Genomic DNA, 21,543 nt, shown 5'->3' on the forward strand with positions numbered 1-21,543 from the left:
GTTTTGCTAACGTTGACGGTGAGGTTGTTATCTCGACAGCATCCTTCAGGATCTCTGACCTCCTCATCATCGTTGCAGATCAGACCAATGACGGTGGTGTCGTCAGCAGCTTCAAGATGGAGTTGGAGCGAAACTTGGTTATGCAGTCGTGGGTGAAGATGGAGTAGAGCAGGGGGCTCAGCACACTGCCCTGCGGGGTTGCCCGTGTTGGTGATGATGGAGGAAGAGTTCTTCCCACCAATGCACACTTGTTGGGAGTCTGCCGGTGAGAAAGTCCAGAATCCAGTTACAGTACATGGTGAAGAGCTGACCCCAAGTTCAGGAGCTTAGCCGTGAGCCAGCATGGAATGATTCTGTTGAAGGCTCAGCTGTAGTCCACAAGCAGCAGCCTGATATAACAGATTTTATTGTCCAGGTGAGCCAGGTTGGTGTAGAGTGCCTGGAAATATTCCTGCAAAACACACAGAATACATTAAGAGTACCCATTTTTCCACAGGCCAACAGAGCAACTAACCCCAGAGGTTGACCAGGATTACACTACAGCTTTGGAGGACTATGTTCAGCCAGATCTGATATGCATACAAGACACATACTGAGGGGGTGTACCTGCGTTAATGTGGCTCTGACTGCTGGACTGCAGCAACACCCTGGCTTCCTCCATCTCTGAACCCTCTCACCCTCGCTGGCAGCACCTCGGGGCCTACAAATCCCAGCATTCAAGAGGTGAAAACACAGACCCAGAGGGAAATTGGGAATAGCCTGTTAAATGAGGCAGAAGCAAAAACATCCTTTGACTGTGCTCTTTATTCGTGTCTGTATAAATCTCACCGAGTGGATCTTTACAGATTAAATACTGGCTGAGAATGTACTGTAAATGTAAACGCTGATAAGGAGTCAGGAACATAAAGTGCTCATGTAGTGCACACCTGGGTCCAGAGGGCACTTGTTCAGGTGGAAAACTGAACAGGCATCCTTCATGCTAAATCACAGCCGGTGCTGCTCAAGATGATGGACACTGTGGGGAAAGAGATTTGAATGAAAAGACACACAAGAGTAACAGTGCAGACTGTGAATGAGTCTTTGGTCACGTCTCCCCAGCTCATGCCTGTGCCAGGCTCCATACTGACCCTAAAACTGTCTTTACACACAGGAAACTCACAAACTCAACACAATATGATCCTTACCTTGCCTGGGGAGTTTCACCTGGTTACTGAGATGCCAGGCAGCACAGACAGTCTTACCAGCAACAGATCCGCTATTAAGGGGTGCGAAGCATCTGCTGCCAGCACATGGCTTTACGTCTGTCAGCTGCATTTGTGCTGCTCCTCCCTCCTATAAAGCAAACGGTATAGAGATTGTGCAGAGTGAGGGACTTAGGGAGTAATACAGAAGAATAAAAGCTGAATCCCGTATCCAGGCGAGATGCGTGGCTGAGAGGCTGATGAACGTTTCAAACTCTTACCTCCACCGTACTGACAGCTGTTGTGCTGCTGTGGCGTCATGGCATCAAAAGTCTGTTTCTCCAGGCAAGAAAACAACCAAGACCAACCTTAATTATCTAAAGACTTTGAAGACTGATATAAATGGTAAATACGAGACGTGAGTACCACCCAACACTACCTGGTACTTACTGAATACTAAGTCATGCAGAAATGTAACCTAAACTTATAATTATGGGGACACGTGCCCGTCCGCTGCAGGTGTACTAAACTCTTTCATACTTAAAGAACGCTTACAGTTATTACTTTATAAGGACTCATAAAACTGCAGTAAATTTATGGAATATATACTGCAGCAACTACTTTTTGGTCATTTATTAAGTAACTGACTAATATTTTCCTGCGGGATCTTCTAATTATGTTGAAATAAAAATGTAACTTACAGCGTAAAAACATGGAATCCAGTCAGAAGCGCATGGGCCTCTTGTGCGGTGGAGGAGAACTTGAGCGGCTGGTGTCGTCGGGCTCGGCCTTGCGCTTCCTCTGACTGGTGCCAGCGGGCCTCTGAGGAGGCCTCTCCTCCTGCCTCACGCCCCATGTTCGCAGAGAACTGCTCACATGCACGGAGACATGCACGGACATGACCACGGTGTGATCATCACCGTAGTCCGTAATGCCCCAGAGTCCCTCGGGGATGCTGAGCTCATCCAGCTTCCGCAGGTAGTTGCGGCCTTCGATCTCAAGCTGCTGCCACGTGCTGTTAGGGCCCACAGGGATCCAGAAGGTGGAGCTGGAGGGCTCAGCATGTTCTGGCTCAATCTGACTTCCAGGTTGAGTGTCAGAAGCCACAGATAAGGATGGAGATGAGGGCTCATCTTCACCCCAGGCCAAGGGGAGAGCCTCAGGAAGCCCATTAGCATCCTCAGTCGTGGATGCTGGAGCTGCAGGGGAAGCCTCCCTTCTAGAGCTGGGTGATGGCAGCTCCTGTCCGTAATGGTCATCCTCCTCAGCTGGTGATTCTCCATCCCCATGCTGGACACCAGTCTCTGTACCATGATGTACCACTTGCAGCCGTGTAGTTGCTACGTGCAATAGGCTGGGATCCAACTCCTCCCCAGTGAGCCGCCAATAAAATGAAGGGACACTGAGGGCCAGAGACTGCAAGTTCTCCATGGTCAGTGGGCTCCTCTCGAAGTTCACGACCAGAATGGAGATGAACTTGTCCTCCACAAACTCATGAACTGGGACAAAATGGAACACAGAGAGATATATAAGAACATGACAATAACTGGATAAATACTCTACTACAAAATCAGTTTAAAATGAGTCCATGGGCTTCAGATTGTCAGATAAATGAAATAATGTGAATTACCGATAAAGCTAAGAAAGCTAAACCAGAAGACAAGATCCATGCATACGCTTACTCTCACACATATGCAAATGAATAAATATTAAATGAAACACATTTAGTCCTGCACTTTTGTCACTAACAGTGATCTTGCTTTTCATTTTCTTATTATTTAAACAAGATGAGCAAGAATGGGAGACAGAAGGGGAGTATAACGAATGGCATTTCCTATCACATCGTTACATTTTCTCATTTTAAAACTCTGCTTCCAATGTATCCGTTTGCAGTTCAAAATACATTTGTTTCTGTAGATAAAAGTTGAATTTTTCAACAGGTCGGTTATTTTACCTCGAAAACCAAAGGTGTTACTTATCAGCTTTACCTCAAAACTAACAAGCATTAGGCCAATGCAGACTTGGCCGTTCATTTTGTCTGTCACATACCGGGAGCTACAACTTTATTATCATTTAATCACTATAATCATTAATACCTTCTGGATCCATGTTCTCCACGTTTAAGGAGTGATGGATTCGAAATCTCATCGAGTAACAGTCCTTTATCTCAACTATCTGCACCATTTTGCCAAGAGCGAGAGTTTGCGCATCCAGAAAGTTTAACCGTTTTTGTTTTATTTCAAACTGCCTTCATTGACCGGAAACCGTAAATATTTTAAACTCTGCGCTAAGACACATTCGCATGGCGTTAGTTTTACCGATTCTGACGGGATAAGAAACGTGCGCAATTTCTCAAAATTACCACACAGTGGAGAATTAATGCCGGCAGGATCTTACTGTCTACAAAGCAAGTTCAATGCAAGTATAACCTTCACAAGTAAGACGAAGCATGGCGGCGGAAAAGAACAACATTTTTATTTTACAATTACTTCAAAATTAGGAACAAAAATACGACCAAAAATTCTTTAGTTTGACGTGATCAAAATACAGAGTAAACTAGTACATGATAGCATGCATGCAAAAGATCAACGGCAGAACAGGGACTTTTAACGTTGTCTGCATTAAAAAGGAATTAACCATCCCTCTCAATATAAAATTGGGATAATTTTTTTCTCTTCAGAGGCCTCCATAGAATAGTGCATCCATCCCCTCACTCATGTGTATAGAGACGTATCCTAAGGCTCTGTCAGCAACATTCAGATCAACAACAGCATCAACAATTTCACAGCTAGTTTTAAAACTTGCTTAAACGCACAGTGATTGCAGAAAATGATAAACAAATTAGGTAATATTAATTAAATTATTAAATTGTGCAGATTAATAGTCAGAAAAGGTTATTGAATTTTACATTATGATAAATGAGAACTATACTTGATTACTAATTATTGTTAACTAATTTACTGTATGAATTTTTCCCCCTCGTTGTTAAAAATCATTATATGTCAGGGTGCCAGTCAGTGGAAGCACACAGACACGTTGGCCAGCTGTCCTATTCAACTACTTTTTGGTCATTTATTAAGTAACTGACTAATATTTTCCTGCGGGATCTTCTAATTATGTTGAAATAAAAATGTAACTTACAGCGTAAAAACATGGAATCCAGTCAGAAGCGCATGGGCCTCTTGTGCGGTGGAGGAGAACTTGAGCCGCTGGTGTCGTCGGGCTCGGCCTTGCGCTTCCTCTGACTGGTGCCAGCGGGCCTCTGAGGAGGCCTCTGCTCCTGCCTCACGCCCCATGTTCGCAGAGAACTGCTCACATGCACGGAGACATGCACGGACATGACCACGGTGTGGTCATCACCGTAGTCCGTAATGCCCCAGAGTCCCTCGGGGATGCTGAGCTCATCCAGCTTCCGCAGGTAGTTGCGGCCTTCGATCTCAAGCTGCTGCCATGTGCTGTTAGGGCCCACAGGGATCCAGAAGGTGGAGCTGGAGGGCTCAGCATGTTCTGGCTCAATCTGACTTCCAGGTTGAGTGTCAGAAGCCACAGATAAGGATGGAGATGAGGGCTCATCTTCACCCCAGGCCAAGGGGAGAGCCTCAGGAAGCCCATTAGCATCCTCAGTCGTGGATGCTGGAGCTGCAGGGGAAGCCTCCCTTCTAGAGCTGGGTGATGGCAGCTCCTGTCCGTAATGGTCATCCTCCTCAGCTGGTGATTCTCCATCCCCATGCTGGACACCAGTCTCTGTACCATGATGTACCACTTGCAGCCGTGCAGTTGCTACGTGCAATAGGCTGGGATCCAACTCCTCCCCAGTGAGCCGCCAATAAAATGAAGGGACACTGAGGGCGAGAGACTGCAAGTTCTCCATGGTCAGTGGGCTCCTCTCGAAGTTCACGACCAGAATGGAGATGAACTTGTCCTCCACAAACTCATGAACTGGGACAAAATGGAACACAGAGAGATATATAAGAACATGACAATAACTGGATAAATACTCTACTACAAAATCAGTTTAAAATGAGTCCATGGGCTTCAGATTGTCAGATAAATTAAATAATGTGAATTACCGATAAAGCTAAGAAAGCTAAACCAGAAGACAAGATCCATGCATACGCTTACTCTCACACATATCCAAATGAATAAATATTAAATGAAACACATTTAGTCCTGCACTTTTGTCACTAACAGTGATCTTGCTTTTCATTTTCTTATTATTTAAACAAGATGAGCAAGAATGGGAGACAGAAGGGGAGTATAACGAATGGCATTTCCTATCACATCGTTACATTTTCTCATTTTAAAACTCTGCTTCCAATGTATCCGTTTGCAGTTCAAAATACATTCGTTTCTGTAGATAAAAGTTGAATTTTTCAACAGGTCGGTTATTTTACCTCGAAAACCAAAGGTGTTACTTATCAGCTTTACCTCAAAACTAACAAGCATTAGGCCAATGCAGACTTGGCCGTTCATTTCGTCTGTCACATACCGGGAGCTACAACTTTATTATCATTTAATCACTATAATCATTAATACCTTCTGGATCCATGTTCTCCACGTTTAAGGAGTGATGGATTCGAAATCTCATCGAGTAACAGTCCTTTATCTCAACTATCTGCACCATTTTGCCAAGAGCGAGAGTTTGCGCATCCAGAAAGTTTAACCGTTTTTGTTTTATTTCAAACTGCCTTCATTGACCGGAAACCGTAAATATTTTAAACTCTGCGCTAAGACACATTCGCATGGCGTTAGTTTTACCGATTCTGACGGGATAAGAAACGTGCGCAATTTCTCAAAATTACCACACAGTGGAGAATTAATGCCGGCAGGATCTTACTGTCTACAAAGCAAGTTCAATGCAAGTATAACCTTCACAAGTAAGACGAAGCATGGCGGCGGAAAAGAACAACATTTTTATTTTACAATTACTTCAAAATTAGGAACAAAAATACGACCAAAAATTCTTTAGTTTGACGTGATCAAAATACAGAGTAAACTAGTACATGATAGCATGCATGCAAAAGATCAACGGCAGAACAGGGACTTTTAACGTTGTCTGCATTAAAAAGGAATTAACCATCCCTCTCAATATAAAATTGGGATAATTTTTTTCTCTTCAGAGGCCTCCATAGAATAGTGCATCCATCCCCTCACTCATGTGTATAGAGACGTATCCTAAGGCTCTGTCAGCAACATTCAGATCAACAACAGCATCAACAATTTCACAGCTAGTTTTAAAACTTGCTTAAACGCACAGTGATTGCAGAAAATGATAAACAAATTAGGTAATATTAATTAAATTATTAAATTGTGCAGATTAATAGTCAGAAAAGGTTATTGAATTTTACATTATGATAAATGAGAACTATACGTGATTACTAATTATTGTTAACTAATTTACTGTATGAATTTCTCCCCCTCGTTGTTAAAAATCATTATATGTCAGGGTGCCAGTCAGTGGAAGCACACAGACACGTTGGCCAGCTGTCCTATTCAACTACTTTTTGGTCATTTATTAAGTAACTGACTAATATTTTCCTGCGGGATCTTCTAATTATGTTGAAATAAAAATGTAACTTACAGCGTAAAAACATGGAATCCAGTCAGAAGCGCATGGGCCTCTTGTGCGGTGGAGGAGAACTTGAGCCGCTGGTGTCGTCGGGCTCGGCCTTGCGCTTCCTCTGACTGGTGCCAGCGGGCCTCTGAGGAGGCCTCTCCTCCTGCCTCACGTCCCATGTTCGCAGAGAACTGCTCACATGCACGGAGACATGCACGGACATGACCACGGTGTGATCATCACCGTAGTCCTTAATGCTCCAGAGTCCATCGGAGATGCTGAGCTCATCCAGCTTCCGCAGGTAGTTGCGGCCTTCGATCTCAAGCTGCTGCCACGTGCTGTTAGGGCCCACAGGGATCCAGAAGGTGGAGCTGGAGGGCTCAGCATGTTCTGGCTCAATCTGACTTCCAGGTTGAGTGTCAGAAGCCACAGATAAGGATGGAGATGAGGGCTCATCTTCACCCCAGGCCAAGGGGAGAGCCTCAGGAAGCCCATTAGCATCCTCAGTCGTGGATGCTGGAGCTGCAGGGGAAGCCTCCCTTCTAGAGCTGGGTGATGGCAGCTCCTGTCCGTAATGGTCATCCTCCTCAGCTGGTGATTCTCCATCCCCATGCTGGACACCAGTCTCTGTAGCATGATGTACCACTTGCAGCCGTGCAGTTGCTACGTGCAATAGGCTGGGATCCAACTCCTCCCCAGTGAGCCGCCAATAAAATGAAGGGACACTGAGGGCCAGAGACTGCAAGTTCTCCATGGTCAGTGGGCTCCTCTCGAAGTTCACGACCAGAATGGAGATGAACTTGTCCTCCACAAACTCATGAACTGGGACAAAATGGAACACAGAGAGATATATAAGAACATGACAATAACTGGATAAATACTCTACTACAAAATCAGTTTAAAATGAGTCCATGGGCTTCAGATTGTCAGATAAATGAAATAATGTGAATTACCGATAAAGCTAAGAAAGCTAAACCAGAAGACAACATCCATGCATACGCTTACTCTCACACATATCCAAATGAATAAATATTAAATGAAACACATTTAGTCCTGCACTTTTGTCACTAACAGTGATCTTGCTTTTCATTTTCTTATTATTTAAACAAGATGAGCAAGAATGGGAGACAGAAGGGGAGTATAACGAACGGCATTTCCTATCACATCGTTACATTTTCTCATTTTAAAACTCTGCTTCCAATGTATCCGTTTGCAGTTCAAAATACATTTGTTTCTTTAGATTAAAGTTGAATTATTCAACAGGTCGGTTATTTTACCTCGAAAACCAAAGGTGTTACTTATCAGCTTTACCTCAAAACTAACAAGCATTAGGCCAATGCAGACTTGGCCGTTCATTTTGTCTGTCACATACCGGGAGCTACAACTTTATTATCATTTAATCACTATAATCATTAATACCTTCTGGATCCATGTTCTCCACGTTTAAGGAGTGATGGATTCGAAATCTCATCGAGTAACAGTCCTTTATCTCAACTATCTGCACCATTTTGCCAAGAGCGAGAGTTTGCGCATCCAGAAAGTTTAACCGTTTTTGTTTTATTTCAAACTGCCTTCATTGACCGGAAACCGTAAATATTTTAAACTCTGCGCTAAGACACATTCGCATGGCGTTAGTTTTACCGATTCTGACGGGATAAGAAACGTGCGCAATTTCTCAAAATTACCACACAGTGGAGAATTAATGCCGGCAGGATCTTACTGTCTACAAAGCAAGTTCAATGCAAGCATAACCTTCACAAGTAAGACGAAGCATGGCGGCGGAAAAGAACAACATTTTTATTTTACAATTACTTCAAAATTAGGAACAAAAATACGACCAAAAATTCTTTAGTTTGACATGTGATCAAAATACAGAGTAAACTAATACATGATAGCATGCATGCAAAAGATCAACGGCAGAACAGGGACTTTTAACGTTGTCTGCATTAAAAAGGAATTAACCATCCCTCTCAATATAAAATTGGGATAATTTTTTTCTCTTCAGAGGCCTCCATAGAATAGTGCATCCATCCCCTCACTCATGTGTATAGAGACGTATCCTAAGGCTCTGTCAGCAACATTCAGATCAACAGCATCAACAATTTCACAGCTAGTTTAAAAACTTGCTTAAACGCAGTGATTGCAGAAAATGATAAACAAATTAGGTAATATTAATTAAATTATTAAATTGTGCAGATTAATAGTCAGAAAAAGGTTTTTCAATTTTACATTATGATAAATGAGAACTATAGGTGATTACTAATTATTGTTAACTAATTTACTGTATGAATTTTTCCCCCTCGTTGTTAAAAATCATTATATGTCAGGGTGCCAGTCAGTGGAAGCACACAGACACGTTGGCCAGCTGTCCTATTCAACTACTTTTTGGTCATTTATTAAGTAACTGACTAATATTTTCCTGCGGGATCTTCTAATTATGTTGAAATAAAAATGTAACTTACAGCGTAAAAACATGGAATCCAGTCAGAAGCGCATGGGCCTCTTGTGCGGTGGAGGAGAACTTGAGCCGCTGGTGTCGTCGGGCTCGGCCTTGCGCTTCCTCTGACTGGTGCCAGCGGGCCTCTGAGGAGGCCTCTCCTCCTGCCTCACGTCCCATGTTCGCAGAGAACTGCTCACATGCACGGAGACATGCACGGACATGACCACGGTGTGATCATCGCCGTAGTCCTTAATGCTCCAGAGTCCATCGGAGATGCTGAGCTCATCCAGCTTCCGCAGGTAGTTGCGGCCTTTGATCTCAAGCTGCTGCCACGTGCTGTTAGGGCCCACAGGGATCCAGAAGGTGGAGCTGGAGGGCTCAGCATGTTCTGGCTCAATCTGACTTCCAGGTTGAGTGTCAGAAGCCACAGATAAGGATGGAGATGAGGGCTCATCTTCACCCCAGGCCAAGGGGAGAGCCTCAGGAAGCCCATTAGCATCCTCAGTCGTGGATGCTGGAGCTGCAGGGGAAGCCTCCCTTCTAGAGCTGGGTGATGGCAGCTCCTGTCCGTAATGGTCATCCTCCTCAGCTGGTGATTCTCCATCCCCATGCTGGACACCAGTCTCTGTAGCATGATGTACCACTTGCAGCCGTGCAGTTGCTACGTGCAATAGGCTGGGATCCAACTCCTCCCCAGTGAGCCGCCAATAAAATGAAGGGACACTGAGGGCCAGAGACTGCAAGTTCTCCATGGTCAGTGGGCTCCTCTCGAAGTTCACGACCAGAATGGAGATGAACTTGTCCTCCACAAACTCATGAACTGGGACAAAATGGAACACAGAGAGATATATAAGAACATGACAATAACTGGATAAATACTCTACTACAAAATCAGTTTAAAATGAGTCCATGGGCTTCAGATTGTCAGATAAATGAAATAATGTGAATTACCGATAAAGCTAAGAAAGCTAAACCAGAAGACAACATCCATGCATACGCTTACTCTCACACATATCCAAATGAATAAATATTAAATGAAACACATTTAGTCCTGCACTTTTGTCACTAACAGTGATCTTGCTTTTCATTTTCTTATTATTTAAACAAGATGAGCAAGAATGGGAGACAGAAGGGGAGTATAACGAACGGCATTTCCTATCACATCGTTACATTTTCTCATTTTAAAACTCTGCTTCCAATGTATCCGTTTGCAGTTCAAAATACATTTGTTTCTTTAGATTAAAGTTGAATTATTCAACAGGTCGGTTATTTTACCTCGAAAACCAAAGGTGTTACTTATCAGCTTTACCTCAAAACTAACAAACATTAGGCCAATGCAGACTTGGCCGTTCATTTTGTCTGTCACATACCGGGAGCTACAACTTTATTATCATTTAATCACTATAATCATTAATACCTTCTGGATCCATGTTCTCCACGTTTAAGGAGTGATGGATTCGAAATCTCATCGAGTAACAGTCCTTTATCTCAACTATCTGCACCATTTTGCCAAGAGCGAGAGTTTGCGCATCCAGAAAGTTTAACCGTTTTTGTTTTATTTCAAACTGCCTTCATTGACCGGAAACCGTAAATATTTTAAACTCTGCGCTAAGACACATTCGCATGGCGTTAGTTTTACCGATTCTGACGGGATAAGAAACGTGCGCAATTTCTCAAAATTATCACACAGTGGAGAATTAATGCCGGCAGGATCTTACTGTCTACAAAGCAAGTTCAATGCAAGCATAACCTTCACAAGTAAGACGAAGCATGGCGGCGGAAAAGAACAACATTTTTATTTTACAATTACTTCAAAATTAGGAACAAAAATACGACCAAAAATTCTTTAGTTTGACATGTGATCAAAATACAGAGTAAACTAATACATGATAGCATGCATGCAAAAGATCAACGGCAGAACAGGGACTTTTAACGTTGTCTGCATTAAAAAGGAATTAACCATCCCTCTCAATATAAAATTGGGATAATTTTTTTCTCTTCAGAGGCCTCCATAGAATAGTGCATCCATCCCCTCACTCATGTGTATAGAGACGTATCCTAAGGCTCTGTCAGCAACATTCAGATCAACAACAGCATCAACAATTTCACAGCTAGTTTTAAAACTTGCTTAAACGCACAGTGATTGCAGAAAATGATAAACAAATTAGGTAATATTAATTAAATTATTAAATTGTGCAGATTAATAGTCAGAAAAGGTTTTTCAATTTTACATTATGATAAATGAGAACTATAGGTGATTACTAATTATTGTTAACTAATTTACTGTATGAATTTTTCCCCCTCGTTGTTAAAAATCATTATATGTCAGGGTGCCAGTCAGTGGAAGCACACAGACACGTTGGCCAGCTGTCCTATTCAACTACTTTTTGGTCATTTATTAAGTAACTGACTAATATTTTCCTGCGGGATCTTCTAATTATGTTGAAATAAAAATGTAACTTACAGCGTAAAAACATGGAATCCAGTCAGAAGCGCATGGGCCTCTTGTGCGGTGGAGGAGAACTTGAGCCGCTGGTGTCGTCGGGCTCGGCCTTGCGCTTCCTCTGACTGGTGCCAGCGGGCCTCTGAGGAGGCCTCTCCTCCTGCCTCACGTCCCATGTTCGCAGAGAACTGCTCACATGTACGGAGACATGCACAGACATGACCACGGTGTGATCATCACCGTAGTCCGTAATGCTCCAGAGTCCATCGGAGATGCTGAGCTCATCCAGCTTCCGCAGGTAGTTGCGGCCTTCGATCTCAAGCTGCTGCCACGTGCTGTTAGGGCCCACAGGGATCCAGAAGGTGGAGCTGGAGGGCTCAGCATGTTCTGGCTCAATCTGACTTCCAGGTTGAGTGTCAGAAGGCACAGATAAGGATGGAGATGAGGGCTCATCTTCACCCCAGGCCAAGGGGAGAGCCTCAGGAAGCCCATTAGCATCCTTAGTCGTGGATGCTGGAGCTGCAGGGGAAGCCTCCCTTCTAGAGCTGGGTGATGGCAGCTCCTGTCCGTAATGGTCATCCTCCTCAGCTGGTGATTCTCCATCCCCATGCTGGACACCAGTCTCTGTACCATGATGTACCACTTGCAGCCGTGCAGTTGCTACGTGCAATAGGCTGGGATCCAACTCCTCCCCAGTGAGCCGCCAATAAAATGAAGGGACACTGAGGGCCAGAGACTGCAAGTTGTCCATGGTCAGTGGGCTCCTCTCGAAGTTCACGACCAGAATGGAGATGAACTTGTCCTCCACAAACTCATGAACTGGGACAAAATGGAACACAGAGAGATATATAAGAACATGACAATAACTGGATAAATACTCTACTACAAAATCAGTTTAAAATGAGTCCATGGGCTTCAGATTGTCAGATAAATTAAATAATGTGAATTACCGATAAAGCTAAGAAAGCTAAACCAGAAGACAACATCCATGCATACGCTTACTCTCACACATATCCAAATGAATAAATATTAAATGAAACACATTTAGTCCTGCACTTTTGTCACTAACAGTGATCTTGCTTTTCATTTTCTTATTATTTAAACAAGATGAGCAAGAATGGGAGACAGAAGGGGAGTATAACGAACGGCATTTCCTATCACATCGTTACATTTTCTCATTTTAAAACTCTGCTTCCAATGTATCCGTTTGCAGTTCAAAATACATTTGTTTCTTTAGATTAAAGTTGAATTATTCAACAGGTCGGTTATTTTACCTCGAAAACCAAAGGTGTTACTTATCAGCTTTACCTCAAAACTAACAAGCATTAGGCCAATGCAGACTTGGCCGTTCATTTTGTCTGTCACATACCGGGAGCTACAACTTTATTATCATTTAATCACTATAATCATTAATACCTTCTGGATCCATGTTCTCCACGTTTAAGGAGTGATGGATTCGAAATCTCATCGAGTAACAGTCCTTTATCTCAACTATCTGCACCATTTTGCCAAGAGCGAGAGTTTGCGCATCCAGAAAGTTTAACCGTTTTTGTTTTATTTCAAACTGCCTTCATTGACCGGAAACCGTAAATATTTTAAACTCTGCGCTAAGACACATTCGCATGGTGTTAGTTTTACCGATTCTGACGGGATAAGAAACGTGCGCAATTTCTCAAAATTACCACACAGTGGAGAATTAATGCCGGCAGGATCTTACTGTCTACAAAGCAAGTTCAATGCAAGCATAACCTTCACAAGTAAGACGAAGCATGGCGGCGGAAAAGAACAACATTTTTATTTTACAATTACTTCAAAATTAGGAACAAAAATACGACCAAAAATTCTTTAGTTTGACATGTGATCAAAATACAGAGTAAACTAATACATGATAGCATGCATGCAAAAGATCAACGGCAGAACAGGGACTTTTAACGTTGTCTGCATTAAAAAGGAATTAACCATCCCTCTCAATATAAAATTGGGATAATTTTTTTCTCTTCAGAGGCCTCCATAGAATAGTGCATCCATCCCCTCACTCATGTGTATAGAGACGTATCCTAAGGCTCTGTCAGCAACATTCAGATCAACAGCATCAACAATTTCACAGCTAGTTTTAAAACTTGCTTAAACGCACAGTGATTGCAGAAAATGATAAACAAATTAGGTAATATTAATTAAATTATTAAATTGTGCAGATTAATAGTCAGAAAAGGTTTTTCAATTTTACATTATGATAAATGAGAACTATAGGTGATTACTAATTATTGTTAACTAATTTACTGTATGAATTTTTCCCCCTCGTTGTTAAAAATCATTATATGTCAGGGTGCCAGTCAGTGGAAGCACACAGACACGTTGGCCAGCTGTCCTATTCAACTACTTTTTGGTCATTTATTAAGTAACTGACTAATATTTTCCTGCGGGATCTTCTAATTATGTTGAAATAAAAATGTAACTTACAGCGTAAAAACATGGAATCCAGTCAGAAGCGCATGGGCCTCTTGTGCGGTGGAGGAGAACTTGAGCCGCTGGTGTCGTCGGGCTCGGCCTTGCGCTTCCTCTGACTGGTGCCAGCGGGCCTCTGAGGAGGCCTCTCTTCCTGCCTCATGCCCCATGTTCGCAGAGAACTGCTCACATGCACGGGGACATGCACGGACATGACCACGGTGTGGTCATCGCCGTAGTCCGTAATGCCCCAGAGTCCCTCGGGGATGCTGAGCTCATCCAGCTTCCGCAGGTAGTTGCGGCCTTCGATCTCAAGCTGCTGCCACGTGCTGTTAGGGCCCACAGGGATCCAGAAGGTGGAGCTGGAGGGCTCAGCATGTTCTGGCTCAATCTGACTTCCAGGTTTAGTGCCAGAAGCCACAGATAAGGATGGAGATGAGGGCTCATCTTCACCCCAGGCCAAGGGGAGAGCCTCAGGAAGCCCATTAGCATCCTCAGTCGTGGATGCTGGAGCTGCAGGGGAAGCCTCCCTTCTAGAGCTGGGTGATGGCAGCTCCTGTCCGTAATGGTCATCCTCCTCAGCTGGTGATTCTCCATCCCCATGCTGGACACCAGTCTCTGTACCATGATGTACCACTTGCAGCCGTGCAGTTGCTACGTGCAATAGGCTGGGATCCAACTCCTCCCCAGTGAGCCGCCAATAAAATGAAGGGACACTGAGGGCCAGAGACTGCAAGTTCTCCATGGTCAGTGGGCTCCTCTCGAAGTTCACGACCAGAATGGAGATGAACTTGTCCTCCACAAACTCATGAACTGGGACAAAATGGAACACAGAGAGATATATAAGAACATGACAATAACTGGATAAATACTCTACTACAAAATCAGTTTAAAATGAGTCCATGGGCTTCAGATTGTCAGATAAATGAAATAATGTGAATTACCGATAAAGCTAAGAAAGCTAAACCAGAAGACAACATCCATGCATACGCTTACTCTCACACATATCCAAATGAATAAATATTAAATGAAACACATTTAGTCCTGCACTTTTGTCACTAACAGTGATCTTGCTTTTCATTTTCTTATTATTTAAATAAGATGAGTAAGAATGGGAGACAGAAGGGGAGTATAACGAACGGCATTTCCTATCACATCGTTACATTTTCTCATTTTAAAACTCTGCTTCCAATGTATCCGTTTGCAGTTCAAAATACATTTGTTTCTTTAGATTAAAGTTGAATTATTCAACAGGTCGGTTATTTTACCTCGAAAACCAAAGGTGTTACTTATCAGCTTTACCTCAAAACTAACAAGCATTAGGCCAATGCAGACTTGGCCGTTCATTTTGTCTGTCACATACCGGGAGCTACAACTTTATTATCATTTAATCACTATAATCATTAATACCTTCTGGATCCATGTTCTCCACGTTTAAGGAGTGATGGATTCGAAATCTCATCGAGTAACAGTCCTTTATCTCAACTATCTGCACCATTTTGCCAAGAGCGAGAGTTTGCGCATCCAGAAAGTTTAACCGTTTTTGTTTTATTTCAAACTGCCTTCATTGACCGGAAACCGTAAATATTTTAAACTCTGCGCTAAGACACATTCGCATGGCGTTAGTTTTACCGATTCTGACGGGATAAGAAACGTGCGAAATTTCTCAAAATTACCACACAGTGGAGAATTAATGCCGGCAGGATCTTACTGTCTACAAAGCAAGTTCAATGCAAGCATAACCTTCACAAGTAAGACGAAGCATGGCGGCGGAAAAGAACAACATTTTTATTTTACAATTACTTCAAAATTAGGAACAAAAATACGACCAAAAATTCTTTAGTTTGACATGTGATCAAAATACAGAGTAAACTAATACATGATAGCATGCATGCAAAAGATCAACGGCAGAACAGGGACTTTTAACGCAGTCTGCATTAAAATGGAATTAACCATCCCTCTCAATATAAAATTGGGATAATTTTTTCTCTTCAGAGGCCTCCATAGAATAGTGCATCCATCCCCTCACTCATCTGTATGAAGACGTATCCTAAGGCTCCGTCAGCAACATTCAGATCAACAACAGCATCAACAATTTCACAGCTAGTTTTAAAACTTGCTTTAACGCACAGTGATTGCAGAAAATGATAAACAAATTAGGTAATATTAATTAAATTATTAAAATGTGCAGATTAATAGTCAGAAATGGTTTTTGAATTTTACATCATGATAAATGAGAACTATAGGTGATTACTAATTATTGTTAACTAATTTACTGTATGAATTTTTCCCCCTCGTTGTCAGGGTGCCAGTCAGTGGAAGAACACAGACACGTTGGCCAGCTGTCCTATTCATTCAGCACCAGCCCATCTAGTAGAGAATTCAGCACCACGGACAGTGACCTGTGTTACTATGACATCAGGTTCCTTCATTGGCTCTATATGTTTTTCTAGAAATAACTAAATGGCTCTGTTGCAGAAATTTCCAGCCATAGACTTGGTTCCTGTATGAAGAGGATATTTTATTTTTACTCAGACCTACAGAAAACCAGCTCTGCACGCGATCTCCCCTTTACTGCTGGAGCAGGGCACACGCAGATCAACAAGTGACAATGCAGCAAATACAGATGAACAATTTCTCACAGCTTCAGAAGGAGTCAGATTACTTTGTAATTCAGAGTTTGTCTAAGACTTCTGCTAGAACATTTTGTGCACTTGAGCCTACTTTCAAAATGTATGGCACCTGGGTCTACTAAAACAAGGTGATGCTGCCTGAACCACCAACCAAGGCTGGGGAGGAAAGGGAGGAATACTAGCCAAAGCAAGGAAGAAAAGCAGCCCACCCTATCTCATGGTCATGAATACAAGATTTAGGGAGTGTTATGAAGAAGACACCACACTTAAGACCACACAGTGAATTACACCAGAGAGAGTTATTGCATTCTAGCTGTGTTACGTAACATTCCTCAGCCTTCGGTTTTTTCCACACTATGAAGGACATAATTCAGGGTGACAAACAAAACAGCGGAACTGTAGGGCAGCCATTTATTTGTTTCAGTAGTTTTAAGAAAACTTGAACATAAAATGTTTGTTTTGCTTAGATATAACTCCAGTTGTAGCAGACTTATATTGGCTTTAAGTGATGGATGTTGCTTGTGTTAATACTGCTTTGATTTTGAGGATGAAGTCTGAAGTGTAGGTGACATAGAAGCATGTAGTTTGATGTTTGGAGGTTGTAGTTTTTCATGGGACAATTTGAATATGGAGTACTGGTGTTGTACTTTTTAAGAGGACAGCTCACGAAAACTAATACAGAGTATTATAAGTACCTCTCTTTAAAGGAACTGAGCTCTCTTAGTGTATTTTACATCACATACACTCTTGGTTCGCTGGGCGGTCCATCCCACTGTAGTTGGAGAAAGCTGCCATCAGTCGTTTGGTGTAGCACTCGCAGGATTTACTAGGCTCCTGCTTAAACTGATGCATCATCATCCAGTCCATGTGCGGGGCGACCTGTATCAGAAGGGCTGCCACATAGCGAGGTCTGTTCTGCCTGGGATCCAGCAAGTCACTGACAATGTCCTTCAACTCCTTCATCTACAGTGTCAGATGACCAAAGTTATCTCCCTCTTGAGGATTTGTAAATAACAACATAGGGGCAAGAATTTTGGATGGAGGATGAGAAGTTTTTGACCGCGGCACGTCGTCACTGATAAGGAGGTGGAGTCGGGCGCTGAATGGTTATGATCCTCATCTGCAGGGGGGAGAGGGGAAGGGGCAGGGGAACCAGTTGCTACTCCTCCCTCGGCGGCATAAGGAGGAGACTGCTGTTTGGGCAGCAATGCTTGGGCAGGGGCCACACAGTTTATTCCTGGGTATCTAATTAGCAGACACCTTTTGGTTCCTTCAGGGGCTCCACAGACAAACTCATTGACAAAATAGAGTCGTCACAGACAAATGCTTTGTCACATGCTCAGCCGACATGGACTGTGTGCTGTTTACATATTTTTGGCAGAAACGGAAAGCTCATATGCATATCAGCATATTTTTGGCACAAGTGGAACTCCATCATTTTAAAGAGGGTAAACTCTTCAGGAAATTTACAATGTCAGAATAAACTGATTTTTTAACAGGAGTAACTAATGTGTCCTAATAAGGAAATACATACAATCAGAATAAAATACCTGTGGTTTTTAACAGTGGTAACAATCTGATACGGAAAGGTATCAGATCAACATATCTATAGCATGTAATGGAGCTTGCTCCCCTCCAGAACTCATTGTTCCAGTAGTTATCTGAAATTGTCGTTATTTGGAATATTAAAGACTATGAACAAAAATGGACAATGCAAGAAAATAAAACAATGAGTATGACAGAAAACTAGAGTATTGTTGCAACGGTTGGTACTAGCTGGGTTATGTACTAGCTCACATTAGAGAAACATCATAAATGCTACTAATACACAACTGGGGGGGGGGGGGGGGTGTGGCTCAGTACATGGGCTAAGTCCTTGTGCCTGTAATCAGAAGGTCACCGGTCCAAACCCAACCTCAGCACGTCCTTTAGCAAGGCCCTTAACACCCAGCTTCCTGGGGGCCCACACAGGTGACTGTCTTTCACATAGAGCTTGATTTATAAAGAGCAAATTGAGGGAGGTGTAAAGAAGACAATTTCCCCACAGGGATCAATAAAAGTATCAATTATTATTATAACTGTAACTGCACGTAATAACCGGAAAGCATAATTGCTTACTTTCTGTCGAAAATTCTTGCAGCAATATGCTACATTTATGAGCTAGCGGACATGTAATTCTGTTCTACGCATGCGCTTTAACTGAGAGTGTGCTATTCTGATAGGTATGCTACAATGTCAAAACACCTGTACTAATGAAATGTAATACACAACAGCTTTCAAAAATGCGGTAGCATGGTACCTTTTCAATGGCGGTATAACATGCAGCTAGTCTGCAAAAACTCTTTGGTAAATGTCAATAAATAAAAATCGCTGCATTGCATAGTCAATTAATCTATGTGTGACATCGTGCTGAAAACGACTCCAGATAAGCCGTAAAATAAAGTCATTAATCATGAATTTCAGTCAGTTATGCCACAGCACTTCCCTTCGCTCGTTTTCTTCAACACAAAAAATCGCTCAGGCCAGGATCATTAAGTGCAATGTGGAGAGTGCAGACCAGCCGGGGATAATCGTGCTCGGTTACAGTATAAGGCACACGGGTAAATTGTGAATACGGCCTTAATCTAGCTACAGCTTCTTGAATTGTTGGGCGGTGTGTGTAACATAACGTTTTGACATACCGATATCACTTTATATTTCACGTGTATTTATCACTTCATTTCACGTGTCTCTTTAAGTCATTGTTTGATATTATCCAGAGCTGATCATGTGATTAATCAAACTTTCAGTGTCATCATTTTTATGCTGTTGTATACTAATCTTTAAAATTCATCTTATAGAATTCTGTTCTTATTATTACATAACAACGCGAATTATTGGTATGTTATTATTTAATCACATTATGGCCGCTTTGCTTGGTTACGTACTGTATTAGGCATCATATGGCATGTGGGACGTACGCTGCCAGTTTGAAACACGCAGCCTCACTTCCATTTCTGGACCAAGATGGCGAGGTACGTTAAGTTTCTGCTCCCATATTATCGTATAAATGATCTTATTATTTAGTATCTGTCAAACTTGCATGTATATTAAAATATGTTTACTGTTTCGGGCTACTGCGTTAATTCTATCAAAATTTTATGTGCAAGTTAGCTATAGTTTCGTATTGATATTTAAGTTTTCTGCATGTGCTTTCCTGCGCTTTCATGTTACATTCAGATGCGGATGGTTCCGGTGTTCTGTCGAGTTGAGCTACAGTACTTTGTCGAGTTAGGCTACCTTAACCTCCTGAGACCCTACGTCCTCATATAAGGACATCATTTTTGTTTAAAACTATTAATTGTTCAAAAAAATGTTTGGTTTTTATGATTATGAGGTCCTACTAATCCTAAATGGCTAAAGGAAATAACACATGCACACCAAACAAAAGCCCGAGAGTCAGGAGGATAGTGCTAATAGATAGCCCTAACGCTAGCCCCAAAAAAAACCCTAAAATCCTTACCCTAACCCCTAAAACAGGGGTGACCAATCTTATCCGCAAAGGGCCGGTGTGTATGCAGGTTTTTGGGATAACCTGTAGGTCAGCTGTTCAAACCCAGGTGTGAGGACTCTTCAGCCAATCAGTCCTGACCTGTATTCCATGTGTCAGGAGTGACTGACAGCTCCATTGCATTACCTGTATGTTGTTTTTCCTCATTCAGAATCAGACGAATGGCGAAAGCTGTCAGCTGGAGTGATGACCAGTACTGGGCAACATGGGACAAGTGGGGAGAGGTGATTGACCGGGGAGATGAGGAAGAGCTGTGCTCCCCAGCAGAATCACCCTCTGACCAGGCTGACAGTTTGAACGTGTGACACAACCGAAAGGCAATTGCCAAGGCAGTTAGCTGGACGGATGATGTGTATTGGGCAGCCTGGGACAAATGGGATGAAATCATCTGCTGGGGTGAAGCAAAAGAGTGCTCCCCAGCAACTCCACCCACCAACCAGCCTTGGGAGGATAAGGGGTTAGACGTGCATGGGTTAGAGGTCTTTGTGTTAAATGAAAGGACAGTCTCCATAAAGCCTGCAGACGACCACCAAGACAGGCTGAAAATAGAAGCCGTATTGGTCGACCTCTGCCAGTTTGAGCTTGATGATGTAAATCAAAGTAATGGTAAATTTGAAATTGTAGGAATAGAAATTGGAGAAGTCAAATTGGAGGAGACTGCAGAGAGGGGTTTTAATTCAGTATTTGAATTGGAAATGATGGATTTGGAGATAGAAGTTGTAGACAGTGAATTCCAGCTGAATGCTGTTAATTGGGACATTGCTGAAACTAAAGTGGACAAATTATTAGTGGAACACCTCAACATAAATGATCTCGAAGCAGGCAGTGTGAAGGTGTCCACATCAAATGGCAATGTGGTGAAGGTGCCCCTGCAGACAACGCATGGGAAACAGAAGAAAGGCAAAAAATGGCAAAATTAGACCCCACGAGAGCCGATAGCTGAAGCTGAACATCCTTCTCAGCCTCTTATTTGAATTTGTCAAATTGTTTTAAATCATTGTGGGATTAGCCCCATTGTACCCTTCACATACATACTTACAACATCTCTAAAACACTTTAAATTGTAAACATGTTTCTTCCCTACATCCATTTATGTCTTTCCTATTAGCAATGTAAGGGGAATCTTATTAATGCTAATAATAATGAATAATAATAATAATAATAATGTAACTCTGTTTTGCTTATGTTTGGAAGTCCTGGGTTAAGGACACCTAGCTTAGAACCAGAGTTTTTGTAGAGTTTTTGTGTGCGTGCGTGCCTGTGTGTGTGTGTGTGCCTCAGTGCGTGCATGCGT

General features: G+C 42.4%; 1 protein-coding gene across 1 annotated transcript in view; it reads right to left on the reverse strand.

Moving 5' to 3' along the window:
- Window positions 1–1,461: 1,461 nt before the first annotated feature.
- Window positions 1,462–21,543, reverse strand: part of LOC140593479 (uncharacterized) — a 68,996-nt gene continuing 48,914 nt past the window's right edge. The window contains exon 3 of the mRNA XM_072718412.1: window positions 1,462–1,514. The gene's annotated coding sequence lies outside the window, so the exon portion shown is untranslated. The remainder of the gene's footprint in view (window positions 1,515–21,543) is intronic.

This window comes from Paramormyrops kingsleyae, chromosome 11, assembly GCF_048594095.1.
Source record: "Paramormyrops kingsleyae isolate MSU_618 chromosome 11, PKINGS_0.4, whole genome shotgun sequence".
In the NCBI taxonomy this organism is placed as follows: Eukaryota; Metazoa; Chordata; class Actinopteri; order Osteoglossiformes; family Mormyridae; genus Paramormyrops; species Paramormyrops kingsleyae.